The sequence below is a fragment of the Camelus ferus genome, chromosome 7 (genome assembly GCF_009834535.1).
Source record: "Camelus ferus isolate YT-003-E chromosome 7, BCGSAC_Cfer_1.0, whole genome shotgun sequence".
Classification (NCBI taxonomy): domain Eukaryota; kingdom Metazoa; phylum Chordata; class Mammalia; order Artiodactyla; family Camelidae; genus Camelus; species Camelus ferus.
In genome coordinates this window covers 36,927,644-36,951,286 of record NC_045702.1, presented here as the reverse complement: position 1 = coordinate 36,951,286, position 23,643 = coordinate 36,927,644, and the positions used below count along the sequence as shown (strand labels likewise).

Below are 23,643 nucleotides of genomic sequence, written 5' to 3'. Positions count from 1 at the left end.
ATAGGGTTCACTCTGTTCTGTAGTCACATGGGTCTAGACAAATACCTCATATCATGTACCTACCACTGGGGAATCATGTATAATAATTTCACTGCCCTAAAAATTCTGCTCCTCCTATTCACCCCTCCCCCCCAACCCCTGTTAATCACTGATCTTTTTACTGTCTCTATTGTTTTGCCTTTTCCAGAGTATCATATAATTGAAATCATACAATGTGTAACCTTTTCAGATTGCTTTCTTTCACTTAGCAGTATGCATTTAAGGTTCCTCCCTGTTTTTCAGTGGCTCAAAACCTCATTTCTTTTTTGCTGAATAAAATTGCATTGTTTGGAGAGACAGTTTGTTTACTCACCTACTAAAGGACATTTTGGCTGCATCCAAGTTTTTGACAATTGAGAGTAAAATCTGTATGCAGGTTTTTCTGTGGATATGTTTTCAACTTATTTGAGTGGCTACATTATGTCGTTTCTTCCCTCCTGTAATCCTTCTGGGATAAGGAAAAAATTGTCTTAAGAAAAGAAGGAAAATTCCAGATGGGCCTTCGTGGCTGTGGGTGGACAGCCTGGGAGCACTGCTGGTTGGGCTAGAAGTAGAGAAACCACAAATTGTCTTATCCAAACCAGGTCACTTAGGAGGGTAAGGGGGGCACTACCAACTTCACACACTTCACAACAGGTATAATCTGGCTTTATTCCCTGTAAACCTAAGCATTGTTCCCACTTTGAGAAATGAAGCCAAAGGGTAGTTAAACTGCTGTGCATTAAAACACGCAAACGAAACCACAACAGGATGGTTAAATTTAAAAAAGACTAATGGTACCAAGTGTTGATGAGGATGTGAGCAATTGACACTCTCATACGTCGCTGGTGGGAGTGTGAGACAGTACAACCACTTTGAACATCAGTTTGGCAGTTTCTTAGAAAGCTAAGCATACATTTACCATACAACCCAACCATTCCATTCCTAGGTATTTACCAGAGAGAAATGAAAGCATAAAACCCAGAGTCTTGTATGTGAATTTTAAAAGGAGCTTTATTTGTTATAGCCAAAATCCAGAAACAACCTAAATCCAACAATAGATGAATGGATACATTGTGGTTTATCTATATAATAGAATACCACTCAGCAATAAAGACATGTAAACTATTAATACACACATTATTGAAGAATCTCAAAATCATTATACTGAATGAAAGAAGCCAGACAAAAAAGAAAAGAACATATTGTCTGATTCCATTTATACAAAACTCTAGAAAATATAAGCTTATCTGTATAGAGAGAAAGCAGATCAACGGTTCCTTGGGGGTGGGATGGAGGGAGAAAGGATTAAAAAGGACACAAGGAAACTTTAAGAGGTGATGGAGATGTTAGAAAGGTCGTGGTTTTATGTGTGTATATATTTCAAAACAGATAGAATTACACTCTTTAAATATGTGTGGTTTAGTGTGCTTCAATTATACCTCAATGAAGTTGGAAAACTTTCTAAAAATAAAAAGTGAAATAGAAAGGAATGATCTTAAAGAGCATTAAAAAATGAGACAGTTGGGGGTGGGAAGTGCATATGAGGAGATGTAAGAGCAGGTGAGCCAAGGTGGAGGGTAGAAGATTGAGGGGGAGGAAGGGGGCCAAGAAGGTGAGTCTGGAGCTGACAGAATGGAAAACCAGTGACCATTCCCCAGTTAGGGCTGAGCCCCAGGAGACGGGGTACCAGAGGCTTTAACAGTAATGATGCCTGGCAGTCACTATTGTCTGATGTAACCCCCACACTTATACCCTGAATCTATCATTAGAAATGCAGTGGCCTTCGGTGAGTGTTGCTTAGGAGCAACAAAGGAACTGAGTCTCTCTGGGTGGATTCAGGACAATGAGACGGGGACAGCTAAAATATGCAAGATAGGGGGAAGGCCCAGGGTTCATGGGAAGCGGGAAATCACAGTCTGAGGTAACCTGGTGCAATGTCTGACTTTCAAGAATCCCCATGGACATTGGAGCTTGGCTGGGAATTACGCAGGGAATGACCTCTCCAAGGACAGGACGTTGGAAGGCCCGGCTGACGTCTGTGTTACGTGAGTATGTCAGAGGGCAGGGGTCACGTCGTTCCGGCTGAAGGCCACGTGCAGCACCCACTGCTCCTTAGAGCAGAGTTCCCACCTGGGGCCTTGGTCAGAGAGACAGAGGTCACTGGCCTTCTGCTTCTTTGTAGGCAGTCAAAGGGGGTGGTAATTCAGGGGACGGGAAAGGAGGTGGAAGGTAAGAAGTGAAGGTAGTTCTCAATTTTCAGTTTCAAAACCCGTGGTTCTGGCACCAGAGACACTGTGATAAGTGTGACTGTCCTTGCCAATGACCTTGAGGAGTCTGTGTTTCCCTCTATGGGCCTCTTCCTCAGCAGAGAGGGCTGAGAGGCCCTACAGTATGTTGGACTTCTTGCCAATAATACTAACTTACTAAATGAAAAGTGAAAAAAAAAATGAAATAAAGAAAAATAAGAAAAAGCACAAGCTGATAAAAATAAAAGAATAAAGCAAAAAGCAAAATTGGGAAAAGACTTTAAAACAGTAAAATCTAAAAACTAAAATTTTTTTAAATTTAAAAGAAGAAAAAGAAAAATAGGAAAGAATAAGAAAAAATGGGGGAGGGTAAGAGCTCAGCAGTAGAACATAAGCTTAGCATGCACAAGGTGCTGGGCCCTATCCCTAGTATCTTCATTAAAAAAAAGTATTCCCCCAAAAAGAGAGAAAAAATGAGAAAAGAGAAGAAAAAGTAGAGGAAGAAAAAGATAAAGAACAAGCAAAATAAACTGTGACATAAGAAGAAATGTATATTTGGTCTTCATCGCCAGTTCCTGGCACAAAGCTTGTAAAAGCTTAGTAAGTTCCTGAGTGATGAGGTGAAGGGAGCATCTTCTGTTATTCATAATAAGCCCCTCTCACCACCTTTAATTGGGTGACTGGTGGATAAGAGCCTCTAGGTAGCGCCTAGGTAGCATCCTAGATAGCTGGCCCCTAGGATGGGGGCAGGTTGCCAGAGTAACCAACCATGTGATTCGTAGGTTGGAACTTTCAGCCCCATCTCACCTCCCTACTTCCAGGGAGGGAAAAGGGGCTGGGGATTAATTACCAATGGTGGATGATTTAACCTATCATGCGTCTGTAACAGAACCTCCATAAAACCAAGGGGTTAGAGCTTTGGGATTGGTGAGCATATCCAGGTGCCAAACTCCATGGGGAAAGACGGTCCTGAGCTTGGGAACCTTCTCGTCTTGCTGTATGTGGGTCTTTCTCTAGCTGTCAATTTGACCCGTTATAATAGCCTTTACAATAAATAAGTAATACTAAGTAGTGTTTCTCTGAGTTCTGTGAGCCATTATAGAAAATAATTGGCCCCGAGGTGGGGGTCCTGGGAACCCCCGGTTTGTAGTTAAGTCTATCAGTGGGAGAACCTGGGGACCCACTAACTGCGGTGGGCATCCGAAGTGGGGGAGCAATCTTGTGGGACTGAGCCCTTCACCTGTGGGGTCTGCACTCATACAGAGCAGGCAAGATCAGAATTGAATATAATTATAGGATATCCACTTGGTGTCCACAGATAACTGGAGAACTGCTTGGTGTGGAAACCCACACATTTGGTGTCAGAAGTATTGCGAGTAGTTTTCTTTTATAGACAAAAATTCAAGAAGGAAAAAAAGTTAATGTTGGTGAACATCCCTCAGGTGACCGAAAGCCAGCCTCCCAAGCTAGAAGGACCAAAACCCCAGCCAGGGTCTTCGCTGGGTGCCTAGAATTCTGTAACAGTGGCTCCATGGGAGGTCATAGCAAGGAATGGACCTGTCACAGCTAGGGAGAATCCCAAGTAGCTTTTTTGCTTTTTGGACTCAAGAACCCTTTACTCACACAACAAAGTGGAGGGAACCCAAAGAGCTTTTTGTTCATATGGATTGTAGTGATCTATATTTACCTTATTCAAAATTACAATCTGTAGGATGCTTCAGAGGCTATTCATTTCTAGTTCAAAAAGCTATAATAATTTATGGCTGTTAAAGAGCCCATAATGTTTACACCTAAACTAATTAATTTCTTTTACACTCTCAGTGGTTGGTCTCAAAATGATGCCCCAACTTAAGTGGCTTCAAGATACTGTATGTCTCATATAGTATTTTTTCATATAATAAACTAATTTTAATAGTACAAAAAATAATCTGCTTCCAGTCAGTGGGAAAACTTCCAAAGAATTTTATAGTAATAGCCAGTACTTTGAACAGATGCAAAATAACTAGGTAAATGTTACAGTTCTGTACTCCAAACCCAAGTAAGCAGAGACCATCATTGGACATAATAAATTACATGATAAGACGCGAAATCTGTAAAGCCAAGGGGATGACAGCTTTCATCATGTTTTCATTTCTTATTTACAGTTTTGCCCAGTTTCTTTGGAGCAGATTTCTCCCGTCTGTAAACAAGAAAACTCCCTATGTCCATTTGGGTATCTTTAAATATAATGGTTGCATCTGTAGGTCAAAAAAGCAAGAATTCTACCTTCTTTCTTTGAGTACTTCATAGACATTTTTAAGAGCAATTTCAGGTCCATAGAAAAATTTGGTGGAAGGTACAGAGAGTCCCATACATCCACTGCTGCCACACAGGCACAGCCTCCCCCACCATCTCCACCCCAATCAGAGTGGTACAGCAGTTACAAATGATGGCCCTACATTGACACATTGTCATCACCCAAAGGCCATAGTTTATATTACAATACTTCGCTCTTGGTATTGTATATTCTATGGGTTTGGACAAATGTATAATAACACACTCATCATTCTAGTGTCATAAAGGGTAGTTTCACTGCCCTAAAAACTCTGTGCTCTGATTATTCATCCTCCCCCCCCCAACACAGCCCTGTCAACAGCTGATCTTTTTACTGTCTCCACAGTTTTGTCTCTTCCATAATGTCACAGAGTTGAAATCACACAGTATGTAACCTTTTCAGACTGGCATCTTTCACTTAGTAGTATGTGTTTAAGTTTCCTGTATGTCTTTTCATGGCTTGATAGCTTTTTTTTTTAGCACTGAATTATATTCCAGTGTCTGGATGTACCCCAGTTTATTTATCAGTTCACCTGCAGAAGGACATCTTGGTTGCTTCCAAGTTTTGGCAATTATGATAAAGCTACCCAAAACATCCATATGCAGTTTTTTTGTGTGGATTATGTTTTCAGCTCCTTTGGATAAATTTCAAGGAGCACAATTGCTTGCTCACATGATAAGAGTGTGTTTAGTTCTGTAAGAAACTACCAAACTGTCTTCCAAATTGCATTTCTATTAGCACTTGGTGTTTTAGATTTTGGCCTATAGGTAGTTCGTGTATTTCATGGTCTTTTTAATTTGTATATTTGGTTCAGCATCTTTTTGTATGCTTATTTGCCATTGCATATCGTCTTTGGTGAGGTGTCTATTCAGGTCTTCTGCCCATTTTCTAAGTGGATTGTTTGCTTTTGTATTGTTGGATTTTAAGTGTTCTTTGCATATTTTTGATAACAGTCTTCTAGCAGATGTCTTTTGCAAACAGTTTCTCCCGGTCTGTGGCTTGTCTTAATGTTATCAGCGTCTTTCACAGAGCAGTCATGTTAAAGTCTGCTGGGATTTTGACTGGTATTGCATTGAACCTGTAGGTCAATCTGCGTTGACAATAGATCACTGGGGAGAAATCTCCAAGCATCAGGACAGACTGGCATCAGCAGGGAGTGGCAAAGGCTGGCATCCTGCTGATCCAGGAGGGAGGGCTGATTTTTATATTAATATGTGCTGTCTCCTCTTCCACCCACCCCTAGGCCTGAGTCATAGCGTCGCGGTCGTACCTGTCCCTGAGTACCCTGGGTACCGCTGGGAACACACCTCTCTGCACAGACCCATTCACACACTGGGGCACAGAACTGCAGGCTCCCATCAAGGCTTCCTGGGACACACCCTTTTACGGCCTCATGGGTGTCAGCCCCAGGAAAATGCAGTCTGAATTCCTGCCCAGATCAACTAGACTAATTAGTCCTTCCTGCTCTGAAGGGAGAGACCTCGTTTTATGGCCATGAACGCAGGCAGGACAAAAAATAAGATACACATTCCAGAGACTTGTGTCACCCTCCCCAGAGCTGGGTAAATACAGTTGTCGGGCAGTGGCAGAAAATGCTGTCACTCAGACACACGGCAGCCGTCTGTGCGTCTCGCCCGCCAGAAGTCCTCCCCCAGCATCTCTCCTACCCGTGTGCTCACATGGGGCCTGGAGTGACGGTTTCCCTCCAGCCTCCAACCAAGTGAGGCTTCTGCACATTTTCTTCTAAATCCAAATTCCTCAGGGACAAAATTAGATCAGAGATCTTAGGTTGCCAGGAAGCTGCCGAGGGGAGTGGGTGACTGTAAGCCATTAACAGTCAGGATAAGTTAAAACAACACTGATAAAAACGATGTTGATGCGGGAAAGAGCAGCCCTCTTGCCAATTATCTTGAGAAACGATTATGTCTTTCTCTGAGTGGGGTTGGTTGTCCTTCTGTTTTTCTGATTGATTCTGCCCCCCAAATTACATCCATACTTACACCGAAGTCTCAGTTTTCCCAGCTGGATGATCCTGCCCTCCTGCTGCTGCTCCTGGTACATGATTCCTTGGCCTGCGTTCCCGTCGCCCCCGACACCCCCCAACACCCCCAAGCACAATCAGCCCCCGCACTCGCACACTCTCATTCTGCTCCAGGCAGGCTGCTGTGTAGCTGTCAGATTGCAATTTGTCATGGGGTCTCCTGTCCCACCGGACAATGATTCCCTCCTCTGCAGTCACCAGACACACACATGTCTGCATTTTACATAGTTGCGCCAATAAATACTCATTTGTGAGCTGTTGCTTTAAACAAAATCTGGGGGTAATACACATGTGACATCCTGCAAAGCTCTACTGCTGGCAAAGAAATTCAGAGGATGTGCCCCTTGGGAGTGTGCTTGATGCTGTGTGTGTGTGTGTGTGTGTGTTTGTGTTCGTGGGGGTCTGTGAGATCCCCTGTGATGAGCCTGTAACTCACTAAGCAAGAGACAAGGTCCCCCCACCAAAGAATCAAGGTTTGAGGTGGCAGTTGGCCTAGGTGACAGTTTTCATTGGGTCACCAGCCTCAGACCAGGGGTATCGGATATCAGGTGGTTGCCCAGCCCCTGTAGTCACTCTTTGGAAAATTCGGCCTGAAACCTAATAAATGCCCTGGCTGTGCGGGAGCTGTGCCCACCCTGTGATTTCTCTGGGGTTCCCTCCTTAGTCCTGCACTCCCACATGAACTACCTCGGTTCTGTTCATCCTTCACCATTTTCCATCAAGAAATCTCCCCACACTCAAGCACTTCGTGAGTTGTAGAGACACGTTGAAGTTTCCAGGGTTGCGCTGAGGCCCACATGTGGCCTTTGTCAGCTCTCTGGTTCCACCCTCCTGCTCCCCAAACAACAAATTATCTGTCTTATCTAACACTAAATGGGTTACCTCACATTTGGGCCCCCTTGAGATCTGCCCTTCCAGCCCAAGATCCATTTAAAAAAAATGTTTAAGTTTTCTTACTAAGAAAAGTTCTGGAGGAAAATTCTTCTTTTGACTTTAAAGTGATCACATGGAGGTAGGTATTGGAGGTGGGAAAGCAAGGTTTTGGACATCGGAAAGTTTTGCATTCTTCTACCACCAACAATAATTTGTGGAAGTTATTCTGAGCCTCAGTTTCCTCATCTGTAAAATGGGTCAAGGATATCTCTCAGTCTTCCCAGCTCATTCGAGATTCGTGGCACGTAACAGATCCTCAGAAGTATTCATCCTTTTCCCCTCCCTGACTAGTAAAAACACCACTGTGTTGACAGGAAAACCTGAGGTTGAGTTCTGGCTCTGTCACTAATTGTTTGTGACCTTGGGGAAACTGCTTTACTCACCTGGGTGTCCGGTTTCTCTCTTGGAAATAAGAGGTGTAGACGGACTAGTCTCTAAACTAGATTTTATTTTATTATTAAATTTTTGAAAAGCAGTGTTTTCCACCAAGGAATTTGAGTTGTAGGGTTGAAAAGAGTCTCAAGAGAAAAGATATCTGCTTTTTGGAGCTTTTTAGGGATGGATCTGGGGGTGGGGGGGGTGGGGCCAAGGCCTCTGTCATTGTCCTGCTGGGATCTGCCACTTAGCATTTTAGGAGTCAAAATCTCTCCATTGGTAGAACAACAAGGGGGAAAGGCGGGTGACATGGTGGGGTATTCTGATTCTGGATTCTGGGGGAAACGGGCCAAGAAAGAGTATTGAGAGAAAATTAGGCTGGTGTTCGCCACTGGCCAAGTTGCTTTTATAATCTCCAAATGGTGGCGGTGGAAACAGTCATTTGAGAGCTGCTGGTCAAATCCACCCCGTCACAGATGAGGAAGTGGCGGCTCATCCTAGAGGGTCTAAGGGCTTTGCTCAGGTCTCCCTGCCCTGGACTCGGTGATTCTTGTCATGCCATGTACTTTCCATAGAAGCCACTTCTATTTCAGTGGGTTGTGACTCCAAGAAGGGAAACTTTGGTGTGTATTTTGGCCCCAAAAAATGGCAGGACTAGTTTTCTTTAAAAAGCTTTCTTCAGGGGCACTGGTCTCATGCGGTTTTAATAGAGGATTGTGTTTCTATTTCCTAGCACCGTTAGCTGCCATGAGCACAAACTTTCATTTTTAATGTAGCATGATTCATAGCAGTGCTTGGTCTAAAAATGGAAGAGCTTCTATCCTGGCAAAAATTATAAGACAAAACTAAATGAGGGTAGGAAACAACTATTTCTAAAGAAGAAATACAAAGAAATATTGATTAGACTTTCATTGACTTTGAAAGTGTGGCCCATCAGAACAGAGCTCCTTGCAATTCAATTTTTTCACACTGTTCTGAACATTTTCGACGCTTCCCCGTCTTTCTGCCTTCTCAGTAATCACCAGCTCTTCCAAAGCAGCGAGGGAACTGTGTGTACCAGGAAGGAGCTGCGAAAGTCTGAGAAGAGAGGCCAAAAGGCAACCGTCAGGATAAGCTGTAGAATCTTTTTAAGCCCCTTCTTCTTCGGGAAACGCTTTGAGAGAAAAGACCGACCCCCTCCCCACCCTCTGCCTCCCTGTCCCTCCCCACGCCTGTCCCTGTTCTTTCCCACATTCAGTTGATGCGTCATTGGCTCCTTCCTCAGGTACAGGACTCCCCCTCGCAGGCATCTAGCACAGATACACGCACTACTTGGCACCCTATCCATGGGGACCCTGGCTATGGGCAATGAAGGAGTTTGAGGGGTATGGGCTTCCTAGGGACCCCCTAAAGACCACTATGAAGACCTCCTGGTGTCCACTTGGAATAACTGTGACAACCAACACCTGTGCCATGATAACTATGTGACAAGCATTGTGACAAATGTATAACAACCCTGAAAGGATGAGACCATGGTTATTACTCCCATTTAACAGATGAGAACACTGAGGCACAGAGTGGTTAGGGAAGTCAGCCAAAGTCACACAGCTGGTAAAAGGGTGGGAGCCAGGATATGAACCCAGGTTGTCTGACTGCAGGGTCCACACTGCTCACTGCCTCCCAGACTGCCGCAAAATGGCACATCCAAAGTGCCTGGTGCAGGCATACCAGGTGTTGGGAAGGATATGGAGAAGCCGGAACACCCACACACGGCAGCTGGGGGTGGAAATCAGTACATCCATGTCGGGAAACTGTTTGTTAGTTTCTTATAAAGCTAAACAGATGTAAGTCATATAATAGCAATTGTACTTTCAGTTACAAACCTAAGAGAAATGAGTGCACATAAATACCAAAAGACACATATAAGAATGTCTACATATTCACAGCACTATCCTCAACAGTTAGGTACTGGAAACCACTCAAAAATCCACCAACAGAGAATGTAAATGAGTCATCACACATTCATACGGCAGAGTACTTGCTCTATAGCAACAAGAATGGACAAACTGCACCCAGGATGAATCTTACCACCAGTGTTGAGAGACAATGAGGCCCAATACCAGAAAGAACACACTGTGTGTCCATATGTTTAAACTTCAAAACCCTCAACGCGGTGAACGCTGCTGGAGGTCAGCGTAGCGGTACCTCTGGGGTGGTGCTTAGAAGGGGGCATCAGGGAGCCTTCTGGGGGTGCTGGCAATTTTCTGCTTCTTACAGGGGCGTGTTGCCTTTGTGAAAATTCACTAAGCTCCATGCTTATGATCTGTACACTTTTCTGCATGTATGTTTGACTTGAATCAAAAGTTTACCGTTAAAATGTCTAGGACAGTGCCCGTCAATACACAGGGCCCAGCAATGTGATCTCTTTATTTCTCTCTCTCTCTTCTCTTTGCCTGCGAGTGGAGTCTCGATGTCCCTTGCTGGTTCCTCCTGCCCAGGATTTGGCCTTCCAATGATGTCACAGGGTCTGCTGTCAGGAGGTTGCTGGATCATTATGGGATGGCCAGAATCTGAGACCTGGGGGGTCTAGGAGGTTTCCTTTCTGGGCCAAGGCCAAAAGAACATCCGTTCCAACGCTGGGGCTGCTCAGTGGGTTCACAAGGAGCTGCACCCCCACCCCCACCCCCACCCCCGCAGGTATCAGAGCTAGTTTCAGTGTAGTGGACAGAGTGCATAGCCAAGAGAGCATCGTTCAAATTTAGGCTCTGCTGGAAACTCGCTCTGCCACTGGGCAAGTCATTTAGCACAAAGTAGCCTCCACTTGCCCATCATAAAGTTCTTAGTAACCTGATGTAGGCAGAAATATAGTGTACGCTGCACGTATCCTGTAAACACGGGACCTCATGAATAGTAATAAGGAGTTAGAGCACAGAGAAGACTCCACCGTCATCTGCTTTCCCTTGTCTCATAGTTTCGTGCTCCTTCTGCGCACCTGGCTCTGCTTAAAAAAGGCTTGGGCTTAACTTCTGGCTGTTTTAGGTCATGGTTTCTGCAATATTCCAACAGACAAGAAGGCCACCTACAGAAGCTTCAGGAATTGGGCTTACTGCAACCCCCTTGGTGAACACCGCTTCCTAGAATGCTCCGGGGCTAAAAGCAGCACCAGCTGGTTGGTTTCACCAACAGTGATGGCCCTTGCCTTTGGGAGCGTTCAGCTTTTACATGGGAGGGATCCCAGAGAATGCAGATGTCTTTTTTGTTGCTGAATTTCCTCCACAACCCCTCAAAGAGTTCTGGTCTTGCCTCAGTTGGAAACTGTCCAGTGACAGTGAACTTGCTAATTTCCACATACCGCCTTCCACAGAGAGATCTTAAAAAGAGATAGTGGCCTCATCATTGGAGCAAGTCTCATAAATTCAAGGCTGTGATATGATGTTCAGAGGAGGAGGCACTGGGAGGAAAGGGTTTGGTAAGAACAGAGCATGTTGCTCAGCCCCCGTTGGAAAAGGACACCTGCGGTCCACCCAGCAGAGCCAGGTCCCTCTGGGCCTCGCTGCCACGTGGAGCCAAGACGCCCCAGAAGGAACTGCTGCTGAGGATGCCAGACTTAGGATGGGGTGAGACGAGGCTTAGCAGAGGCAAGTTCTTCTTTTCACCAAATCCACAGCAGGAAGAAGGCCAGGCTGCAGGGTGGGCACAGGACCTGACCACATCAGGGAGGTGATCCTTCCTAGCACAGCCGTTCTCAAATCTTCTGGTCCCAGGACTCGCTGATACCATTAAAAAGCATTAAAGACCCTAAAGCACTTCCCTGGATTTTAATCCATTAATATTAAAAATTAAAACTATAAATGTTCTTAAATATTTATCTGGTAATTTATTTTAAAGTACTGGATTGCCTGGATTTGAATCCCATTTCTGCCACCTAATAGGTGCTCCATGGTAGCTGTTGTAATTGTGATCACAGCAGGTACTCAATTACAGACATGGTTGATTTTATTTCTAAAGCACAAAATCTGGAAACTTCCATCATAGGATTCAAACCAGTGTCTCAATTTCAGCCATGAGCTCTCTGGGTTAATATTACTGCCGTGTAAACATGTGCCGTTGTTGCAGATGCGATTAGAACAGCCCAAACCCTGATAACAGAACAGACCCTTGCTTTTGAGATATCGACTTCTTGGCCAGAGGACAAATGCTCCCCCATCGCTGAGAGACCTTGGCCAGCTTTGTAACCTCTCTGAGTTTCATTTTGCTTGTTCTGGAAGATCAGGTTAGTATTAATGCCTGCCTCATAAGTTTACTGTGAGAATTAACCTAAGATAAGGCACTTGGCCCAGCACCTGGCCCACAGTCACCACTCCATAAATGTTACCTGTCAGTACTTTAAACAAAAAGTTTTTAATAGCAGGTCTGACTCACACCCCTGGGGCTCAACCTTCTAGAAATGCCATAAGAGGAATTTGCTATTGACACGAAAATGACTCCCTATATGAGCCAATTTGTGAGATTTTAGATCAGAAGTTACTGAATTCTATTTCTGGTCTTTTCTTTAGGAGCCGGGGTCATCAGAGGCAAAACACACAACTGGTCAGGGTTCGCAGACCCATTAGGGGATGTGTCTGGTCCTTGGACGCTGGCTGTACCTGCGGGCACACCAGGCTGAGTCACACCCCAGCAGTTCCAGCCTGCCTGCCAACAGGAGCATTATCATGGGCTCTGGCCGTTCTCAGAGGTGGAGAAGGCGCCCAACCCAGCACACAGAGCCCTTCCAGCTGCGGCTAGTAATGGTTTCCAGAACTGTGGCTGATGAAATTAACAGCAAAGACATAAAATTCCATTTTCAGCAGTGCTCCAAATCACTCCCACTTTTTCCCTTCATGGTTTTACAACATAAATCCTTCTTAATAGTTACTGCATGTGTTTTTTTTTCCTGAGAATCATTTATAGATCATCCCCAAATTAAAAGACACGTTTCTTCTGGTTCCAGGAGTTCATTTTTCCATCTCACCTCTGGGAACCTCTATCATATAACTGGCCATTACCTACTTTGTGGTCCAGTCATTGTTGTTCAACAATGCCACAAGCATAGATTGAGCTCCACCTTTTTGCCAAACATTGTGAATAGATACAAGGGTGAAAGGGTGGGCCATCTCCGGGCCGGCCCAAGAAGCTGTCTCGGGTGACACGGAGACCGGTGTGTCAACAAAGGACCGCAGGGCAGAGGACGAGTAGGGGAGTGGAAGGCACCTGGCCAGGCTGCAGGAGATGGGGATGGAGGGGAGATCAGGCCTGACTCCTCCAGTGTGGCAAGGATCGTGTTCCACAGTGTGTCCACACTGCTCTGCTCTCGCCTCCTCCCCTCCGATTCCACGTGGCTGGCTCACCTCATCGTCAGGTTCCCCTTCAAAGGTCATCTCTGCAGAAAGGTGCTCTGTCCATCTGACTTGCAGCAGCCCCCTCGTCCCAGCACTCTATCCATTGGCACATATTATTTTGCTCACAGCACGTATCATTTGAACATTTCATTTATATGTTTACTTGGACATCACATGTTTTCCCAACCAAGTAGACACCCAGTGACCATTTATTTGCCAAATGACCCACAGAGCCTCTAAATGAAAATGAATGAATGAACACACTCAGAGATGTTAAATTAAACCATTAGTCTGCATCACATGGACAATTTGGGATAAGTTAAAAATAGCTAATGTGATAGATGTAATTACTGCCTTTAAAATATCAGAATTTCTTTATGAGAATATTAGTCAGGGGGCTTCTATGATTGCAGGATAAAGTAGACTAAAATTAACATGAAAGAAATTTTGAAGCAAGCTCCTATTGATTAGAAACATATCTAGGTGTTTAGTGTGACTTCAGTTCTGGGACTTTGGAAAAAGTGACTATTAGTTTTGATAGTTTATCCCTTCACCGGCCTGAATGCAGGAGGCTTAGCCAGATGTCAGAGGCTATAATCAAAGTAGCCAGCCAGCCAGCCATCCCCAGAGAATATTTCCAGGATCTTTAATCACATACAGATACATGTGTATATAGCATTTTATATAACAATATACATGTGTATATTACATTTTATATATTTACCTATATATACTCACGTACACAGGAACAGTAAAAATATGGGGAAACGGTTTAGCCAGTCCAGTCTGAGCTACACAGGTACCCCTGACAGGTCAGCTATCTCCTCTGTCCTAGTTTTCAGGTACACTTGCAATGATGCATTCTGGAACAATTCTTGGCACTATTAAATACTGAGCTCATTAGCTGGCAAAAATGCCATGGACATTTGAACCATTATCACAGATTGGGGCCGCATTTTCACATTTCTGGAGACATATCCATCCAGGAAACATATACAGAGCCCCTATTCAGTGCCAGGCCCAGGGTGAGGAACCAGGCACGCAGAGAACTTGGATGGACTAATGATGGAAACAGACACACAAATATCCAACCGCTGTTCAGAGCGGGGCTGCAGAAGCGCACTGGGCTTCCTTCACTTAGAATGACGATCTCTGCTACACACCAGAAACCGACACACTGTAACTGACTATACATCAATACAAAAAAATAATAAAGATGTACACTTGGGGGTTAGGGGATCCCTGGAAGGGGCTGCCGATATGACCAGGGTTCTTAGAAGGCTTTCTGAAGGTGGTTCCATCAGCTGGAATTTGAAGGCTAAGTAGGGGCTTGCTGGATGTAGGGTAGGAGAGGCTGGGGTTCAGGGAGCAAGGGTGGCATTGCCAGGCAGAAGGAACAGCATGTGCAAAGGCAGGACAGAGAAGACAGCCTGCAGAGTTGAAGGTACGTGGACGTGGGCAGGGGCCAGATGAGGCTGCATAAGCAGGCAGGACCCCATCTGCAGAGACCTTGGGTTTGAAGCCAGGGAGTTTGAACCCTGTTCTGAAAGTTAGGGGGTGTCGTGGAAAGATTGCCACAGACCTGGCTTTTAGAAAGAAGCCTTTGGCAGCTGTGAAGATGCATTAGATGGGAGGAGGGCCCTGGCTTTCAGGAATAGTTTCAGGAAGTGGAGACCAAATGGGGGAGACGGAGGTGGGAGAGATTAAAAAGAAAGAGGACTCAGGACGTGGGAGACTGAGAGGATGTGATGAAGACAGGGGTGCGGAGGATGAGACCCGCCATCGCCAGGTCCTGTTCTAGGCTCCTGGGCTCTGCAGAGGACAGAGGAGACTGTCAGCCTGGCCCGACAGCTCAGGCACCTAGTAGGAGGAGCGGGACAGAAAGAAAGAAGCCAGCAGGTAATCAACCAAAGCTAAGTCCTCTGGAGAAAAATAAAGATAGCAGCTCTGGCAAAGCAGGTGGGAGGCTTGAAATTTTAGACAGGACATCTTGTGAAGCCTGCAGGGCTCTCAGGGGGGAAAAGCAACCCAGGAGGAGTGAACCACAAAGCAAAGGCCCTGGGGTGGAGTAGGTCTGGCAAGTTCCAGAAACTTCAAAGCACCCGTGTGGCTGGAAGGACCAAGAAGGAGAAAAGCAGAGGAGGTAAGAGAGCCACAGGGTGATGTAAGGACAACACGGGCTGCGAGGCACCTTAGGTGCCCTTGTAAGGACTTTGGCTTCTCCTGGGAGGGAGACGGGAGCCAGTGGAAGGCAGTGTGCAGAGGAGGACGTCATCTGACCTCCGTTTCTATGGTTGAGTCTGGCTTAGGGTGAGGGTGCAGAACAGACTAGAAGGGGCAAGGGCAGAAGCAGGGAGACCTGCTTTAGTGGTGGCAGCAGAGGGGTAAAGTCGTCAGATCCTGGTTTTATTTTAAAGGCCTGGCCGCTAGGCATTGCTGATAGATTAATGTGTCTGAGAGAGAGAAGTCAAGGTTTTGAATTGAGCAGCTGGAAGATTGGAACTGCCATCTTCCAAGGCCAAAAGATCAGATGTGGAGCTGGTTTCCAGGTAGGGGTGGGGATAATCATGGGTTTAGCTTGGGAGAAGTGAGTTTGAGATGGCAGGTGGAGATGTCCAGTGAGCAGTGAATTACAGGGGTCTGGGTCTCACCTGGATTCAGATGGAGCTGTGTGACAGGGCATGTAGGGAGGCCGCGTAGGCAGCACTCTGCAAGATGTCCTGATGGGACCATCCTCCCATCTCTTAGGGTGTCTGAAATTCTGTCCTTTAGTGTCATGGTTCCTATTGGAGCAGTCCATCATGATCACCAGGAGCGCTTTTTAAAGGTACAGATTTCTGGGTCTTACTTCAAATCGATAGAACAGGAATCTCAGAGGTAGGATCCAAACCTAGAAAAGTTTTCAAAATCCTTGTTAGGTGATTGTAATACGCACCGCTAGATAAGATCCCCCACATACAAGGGAGCTTTCTGTTGGCTTCATGCCTGTTTTAAAACTAAGGAGGTCAAGACAATGAGAACAAGCCACAGCCTTGACTTGGGGGAAACTGTTTGCAAAAGACATACCTGATAAAGGACTTTAATCCATAATTTACAGAGAACTCTTAAAACAATAAGAAAATAAACAATTCAGTTGGAAAATGAGCAAAAGCTTAAACAGATAATTCACCAGAGAATATATACAGATGGCAAGTGGACATATGAAAAGATGTTCAGCATTGTATGTCATTATGAAATTGCAAATTAAAACAACAGTAAGATACCACTGCACAACTGTTAGATTGACCAAAATTCAAAACACCAGACAACACCAAATGCTGGTGAGGATGTGGAGCATCAGGAATTCTCATTCATTGCTGGTGGGGATGCAAAATGGTACAGCTACTTTGGAAGACAGTTTGGTAGTTTCTTGAAAAAGTAAACACACTGACCACATGTCCAGCAGTCACTTTCCTTGGTATTTATTCAAAGATGTCAAAAACTTACGTCCCTACAAATACGGCACGCAAATGCTTATAGCAGCTTTATTCACAAATGCCGAAACTTGGAAGCAACCAAGGTGTTCTTCCATAGGTGAATGGATAAATAAACCGTGGTACATCCAGATAATGGAATATTATTCAACACCAAAAAGAAATGAGCTATCAAGCCATGAAAAGGCATGGAGGAACCTCAAATGCATATTAACAATATGCCAATCTGAAAGGCTATATACTGTGTGATTCTAACTGTATGACCTTGTGGAAAAGACAAAACTATGTGATGGTAGAAAGACCAGTGGTTTCCAGGGGTCGGGGGGAGGGAGGGATAAATACTCAGCACAGAGGATATTTAGAGCAGCAAAATGACTCCCTGTGACACTATAATGGTGAATGTGTGTCAGTATACATTTGTCCAAACCCATAGTACAACACCAAGAGTAAACCCCAATGTAAACTACGGATTTCGGTCGATAAAAAAAAAACAAGACTATGGGGTGGAAGTTTATGGGGAGGACAGAAAGAATAATATAGGAACCTGTCTTTTGTGCCAGGCACTTAGCAGGAGCTAGAAATGGATGAGTGAACAGAATGGGGCAATCACTACCCCCATGGAACTTACATTCTAGAAAGCCTGTGACAGGAGGGGAAATCGGGAGTGCCTGGAAATTGTGCTTCAGACTGATCCTCTGTCTCTGCCTGGAGAGAGTCTTCCTGCGCTGCTGAGCACACAAGTTATGTGCCAGGGTAAAGTCCCAAAGAAGGACTCCCTCGTCACCCCACCGTATCAGACCTCAGTGGGATGTGCACCATCTCAGCCCTAGGCAGCCCCTGTTTCTTATGCTACCCTGGCAGGCGTCTTGACACTCAAAAGAACTGAAAACAGGGACTTAAAGAGATATTTGTACACCCATGTTCACAGCAACATTATTCAAATAGCCAAAAAGGGGAAGCAACTCGAGTGTCCATCAATGGATGAATGGATAAGCAAAGTGGGATATGTACATACAACGGAACTTTATTCAGCCTTAAACAGGAAGTTCTGACACATGGTACAACATGGATGAAACTTGAAGAAATTATGCTAAATGAAATGTCAGTTATAAAAGGACAAGTCCTCTTCTACGAGGTACCTAGAGTAGTCAAATTCCTTCAGGCAGAGAGTCAGGAGCCAGGAGCTAGGAGGAGGAGAGGGAATGGGGAGTTATTATTTAATGGGTACAGAGTTTCAGTTTTGAAAGATAAAAAAGAGTTCTGGACATGAATAGTGGTGATGGTTGCAGAGCATTTTGGATGTCCCTAAATTCTGAACCGTACACTTCAAATGGTAAATTTTATGTTATGTGTATTTTACCACAGTTTAAAAAGGGAGTGAGGCACTTTTAGGAGCCAAGACTCGAGCGCCTTTCAGGCTGGCTCAGGGAGGGTGGGTGGGGGCACCAAGGGAAGCAAGGCCTCGGGAAATGCAGTGGCCGGAGGTGGGAGGGAGTCAGGCCTCCCCGGATCCAGAGCCCAGAGCCAGGGCAGCTGTGGATCTGAGTCTGTGGACTGGGATCCACCCTCATCTCCCCTTCTCCGCTGAGTACCCGCTCCCCACCCACTCACACCTCGCAGCTTCTGCTCTTGCTGGCAGCCCGCTCCCTCACTTCCCTGGCTTCCCTGTGACCCTGCAGGGCACTCCCGAACTACGCTCCTTAGATGAGCTTTCCTCCTCGACTTCCCTGCTCACTGCCTCTTCTCTGTAGCCCCCAGTTCACATTTTGAAGAAATCAGATTGGTCGTCCCGTGTGGGTGGAACGGGCACATTGTAAGTTTTTAGCAGGCTGTAGGCTGTACCCCGACCCAATCAGCTCTGCCAGGTTGGCAGGCAGCCTCCCTGGCAGCCCAGTTGGCAGGGCTCTGGCCACCCGTCTCCCCGTTAAAGGCTGTGGGAGGCAGGGATGGTGGGTCCAGACGATGAAACTTACGAGGACAGCAGTGACAGAAACTGAAACCTCCAGACTGACTTGTTCTGTGTTCATCACTGAAGCATCCCAAAGTCAGCCTTTCTCTCCCTCCCTTCCCTGTTCCCATAACCTCTCCATTATTTGTTACTCTGTTGCTCATGCACTCCTGAAATAGTAAATTACACACGAGGCAAGGCCTGCCTTATTCATTTTTGTGTTCCCACATCCCACATGGTAGCACTCAAATGTTTATTAATAAACTAGTTAATGGGAAGATGAAAACACAGAAAGAGCAATGGATTCGGAATCTGAAGATCCCAGTTGAGTCACCTAAGGTCACTTTCTGTGCGACCTCTGAAAAAGCATCTAATTTCTCTGGGCCTCAGCCTCAAATTCTGCAAAGTGAACAGGTTAAATAAACTTAATCAGTAGTCCAAAGCGGGTTCCACTGCGTTCCCAAAAGGAGTTGAACAGTGTCTTTCCAGCAGAATTTCTCAAAGTCTTTACTATGCTAATGGGCCTTCTAAACTTTCCAGATATTAAAATACAGAACACTTCCCAAATTCACTTGTCCATACAATCCTTTAAACTTGGAACATCCCATGGGGCTTGGGCAGGGAAAGATGAGAGACCTGTTTGGGACGCACGTGACGTCTAAGGTCTGATTTAGCCTCAGGAATTCTGGACTAAATATGAGTCTATTTGCTGCTACCTATTTACGTGCCCAGAACAAACTGCTTTGGATTTTAGCTTTTAAACGGTCTTGGTTACTTTGGTCACTTCCTATGCATATGCATCTCATGGTTGTCTGAAGTTCATTCTCCTCTGTCTGTTTACCCATGACCTGCAGGTAACCAAGGCCACCGAGTCATTCTGTGAAGTCGTTCCTCCTTATCTCGGGATGTATGGTCCCTCCTATTACCAAGAAAGATAAGGCGCTGACACACCAGGCTGCTGCTGTGGAAATGCCATGTGGAGGCATCTGAGTGGGCAGCTGTCACCTAGGAAGTCCCCTGAGTTGTCAGTTCGTTGTCAGATCACTATCTCCACCGTGTAATTAGCAGGAGGCACAGTCTAACTTGTGGGTTTATTGTAGGAGAGTTAAATAGCTTTGATGACTTTGATTAATAACCAGATATTATAACTGATGGGGGAACAAGAAGCACTGTCAAACCAAAGTATGGGGTGTTTGGGGCTCCCAGAGCTGGGGAGGGCTCCCCTGGAGGGCTTTCCCCTGGTAGCTGTAACAAAGTACCACAAATGGGCTGAACTAAAACAATAGAAATTTATTCTCTGCAGGTTGGAAGTCTGAAAGCAAGGTTTCGACAGTGCCACGTGCCTACCAAGCTTCTAGGGGAGGATCCTTCACTGGCTCGCCCAGCTCTGGTAGCCCTGATGTCTTTTAGCCTGTGGCAGCATCCCTCCCAGCTCTGCCTCCAGTTTCACATGCTTCTTTCCTCTGTGCCTGTGTCCAAACTTTCCTCTTCTTATAATAAGGACCCCAGTCATGTTGGATTTGGGGCTCATCCCCAAATGACTTCATCTTAACTTGATTATATTGGCAACGGCCCTGTTTCCAAATAAGGTCACATTCACAGGTACCAGGGAGCAGGACTCCAATGTATCTGTTGGGGGACGTGATTCAAACTGTAACATGCTTTGTGTCAAGAAAAAGCATGTTTGGTTGCCAGCTGCATGCAGTGTGCCCACTCATTCCTCTGAGCCCATTGTCTGTGAACAATGACTATCTAATTGCTCCTTTTGGAGGCCTATTCTTGGTTTTTAGAGCAGAGAGTCCAGATTCTAGGCACTTCCAGCACAAAAGGCAGAGTTTAAAGCCAAGGCTGTCAAAAGTATTGGAGGCCATATTTGTAGACAAGAGTGCATTCTCGAGTCACTGTGATATGGGGCTTAGGAGCGAGCTGGATTCTGTTTTGAATCCTGCCTCCACCACTTGGTAGCTGTGTGACTCTGAGCAGAGCTCCTGACCACTCTGATCTGTGGCTCCTTCACAGGTACATAGGAATGACACCAACCCCATTGCAGTGGTCCCCACCTGGGGAAGATTTCACCCCCCAGGAGATACATGGCAGTGTCTGCAGATATTTTTGATTGTCACAACTGAGGAATGCTGTTGGCATATCATGGGTTGAGGCTAGGGATGCTGGGAACCACCCTACCATGTGCAGGACCGCCCCACATAACCAAGAATGAGCTGGCTTCAAATGTCAATAGTGCCAAGGTTGTGAAACCCTGCCCATCCTTAAGGGGTTGATGATTATCTTTGGCAATGAGGCATGCAGGGTGCCTGGCATTGCTCATCCCAATGAATGGCAGTTCTGCACTTTGAAAAGTAGGGAGTTGGTGACAATCTCATAAAAATATTTGCACTCACTAGACTTTTAAGAGTATAAGGAGGAAAAAGGTTCTCAAACTCAGTGTAGTCCCTGAAATATGAATTCCTGTGAAATATGAAAAGTGTAAAAATACAATTGGCTAGTAAATAATGAGTCCTACAGAAGGGATAAAAATACTCATGGAGTGTTTGCTACATCACATGATGGCTGCTTTTTCCTGCATCACCTCATTTAATCCTTTTATCAATATTAGGAGGTAAGAATTTTTATTCCCATTTTATGGGTGAAGTAACTGAGGCTCATGAGATTTTTAGATCTTGTCCCTGGGATATGTATCTTTAAATGGTTAAGCTGATACTTGAGCCCAAGTCTCTCTGTTTCTAAGCCATAACTCTCTGTTGCCCTACCCTGATTCATGCGTAATCACTTTAGCTGATGAACTTTTTACTCATGAACCCAGCAACGTGGATCCTGAAGAATGCAGCCAGGAAGATCCTCAGGAGAATCAGGAGTCTGTTGAAGGTGCTTTGGGGATTCTGGAGGATTTCTCCCACTCTGAGACCTCCTCTCCACTTCCCTGCATTTGAATCCAGACCCCTCTTGATTTGAATCCAGGTTCTCCCTGGTGATACAGACAGCTGGACCAGGCCTGCCCTCTAGGAACAATGCAAAAGCCTAAAAAATTAACCCATTTGCTTTCCCTCCTGTAGTTTCCCACGACAAGTCCTATTCCCTCTGGGTCACAGAGCACCATTACCCTACAAGGAAGAGAGCATCTATTCTAACCAGAGACACGACAGCAATAGCACAAAAGTCGGAGGTGGAGAAATGGAAGCACACTTTTGTAAGTTTCTTGAATAAGCATGAAGAGGTATACTATCACATGAAGGAAGACAGCGATAAGTCAAAGATGTGTACTAGAAATTCTAAAACAGCCATTAAAATAACAACACAAAGATGTACAGCTAATAAGCCCAAAGGAGATAAAATGGAATCAAATGCAAACCAACACCTGAGAGATACTGCTTTATATCTACTAGGATGGCTATAGAGAAAAAAAAGTAGATATTGATAAATGTTGAAGAGAATGTGGAGAAATTAGAACTCTCATACCACACTAGTGGGAATGTAAAATGGGGCAATTTCTTTGCAACAGTCGGGCAGCAGCTCAAAAAGTTAAACATAGAGTTACCATATGACCCAGTAAGTCCACCCCGAGGAACATACCCAGGAGAAATGAAAAACATGAATTTCACGGCAGCATTTTTCATAAAATGTCCACCAATTGATGACGAGATAAACATCCATACAGTGAAATTCAATGATGAAAAGGAATGAATTACGGATACATGCTACAGCATGGATGAACCTTGAAAACATTATGCTCAGTGAAAGAAGCCAGTTACAAGAGGCCCATATTACATGATTTCACTTATATAAAATGTCCAGAATAACTATATCTATTGAGGCAGAAAGTAGATTCATAATTGCTTAGGGCTGGAGGGAGGGTAAAAATGGGAGGATTTGGGGGTGATAGCTAAAAGTATGAGGTTCCTTTTCGGGGGGTAATGAGAATGTTCTCTAATGGATGATGATGGTTGTACAATTCTGTGTTTATACTAGAAATCACTGAATTTTACACTTCAGATGCGTGAGGTATATGGGATATGAATTATATATCAAAAAAGCTGTTACAAAAAATTAATCAATCCAAAAGTAAGCAGAAAAAGAGAAAAAAGGGAAAAGGGAATGATGGAACACAGAAAAACAGCAAGATGGTCAATTTAAACCTGACGTTATCAATAATCACATTAAATTTAAATGATCTGAATGCTTCAACTTGAAGACAGAGACAGAGAGATTGGATTTAAAAAAGCAAGAACCAACTATATGCTGTCTACAGGAAACTCACTTTAAATTTTAAAAAAAAAAGCACAAATAGGTTAAAAGTAGAATGATAAAGGATGTACCATGGGAACACTAATTTTTAAAAAAAAGCTGGGGGGGATATATCAACACTAGACAAAGTGGATTTCAGGGCAGAGAATGTTACCAAGGACAAGGAAGGTCATTTCATAAAAATAAAATGATTAACTTATCATGGGGAATTAACAATCTTAAATATTTATGGGCCTGATAACAGCTTCAAACTATATGAAGGAAAAGCTGATAGAACTCCAAGGAGAAATAGGCAAATCCCCAGTTACATCAGTTATTTTCACTGGAACACTGTCATACAATACCTGAGAAGGACATTTGGAGATTGTCTAACCCTGTCCACTCATTTTACTGTATGAGGAAAATGGGGCCCAGAGAAGTCAATTGATTTACCCAAGGCCACAGAGTTCATTAGTGCCAGAGCCTGGCCATTAGCCCATGTGCCACCAGGGCCACTTGGCTCTTTGAAACTCCCTGCAGCATACAGACTCCCCAACAACCCTGCCTAACATTGCAGTAAGAGACGGATAGTCATGACCAGGAGGAGTACGCTAGGTAACTACTCATGGTTACCTATGTGTTAAGAGACTATCCACTCAGCCCCTTTCATAAATATTTATGAAGACCTAGGCACTG

The 23,643-nt window shown here is 44.8% G+C and overlaps 1 long non-coding RNA gene across 2 annotated transcripts in view; it reads left to right on the top strand.

The window, feature by feature from the left end:
- Positions 1–1,561: 1,561 nt before the first annotated feature.
- The window catches only part of LOC116664891, a 28,811-nt gene continuing 6,729 nt past the window's right edge, over positions 1,562–23,643 (top strand). For both annotated transcript variants that reach the window (XR_004321399.1, XR_004321398.1), the window contains exons 1-2: positions 1,562–2,066; positions 21,780–21,913. This is a non-coding gene — a long non-coding RNA (uncharacterized LOC116664891). The remainder of the gene's footprint in view (positions 2,067–21,779; positions 21,914–23,643) is intronic.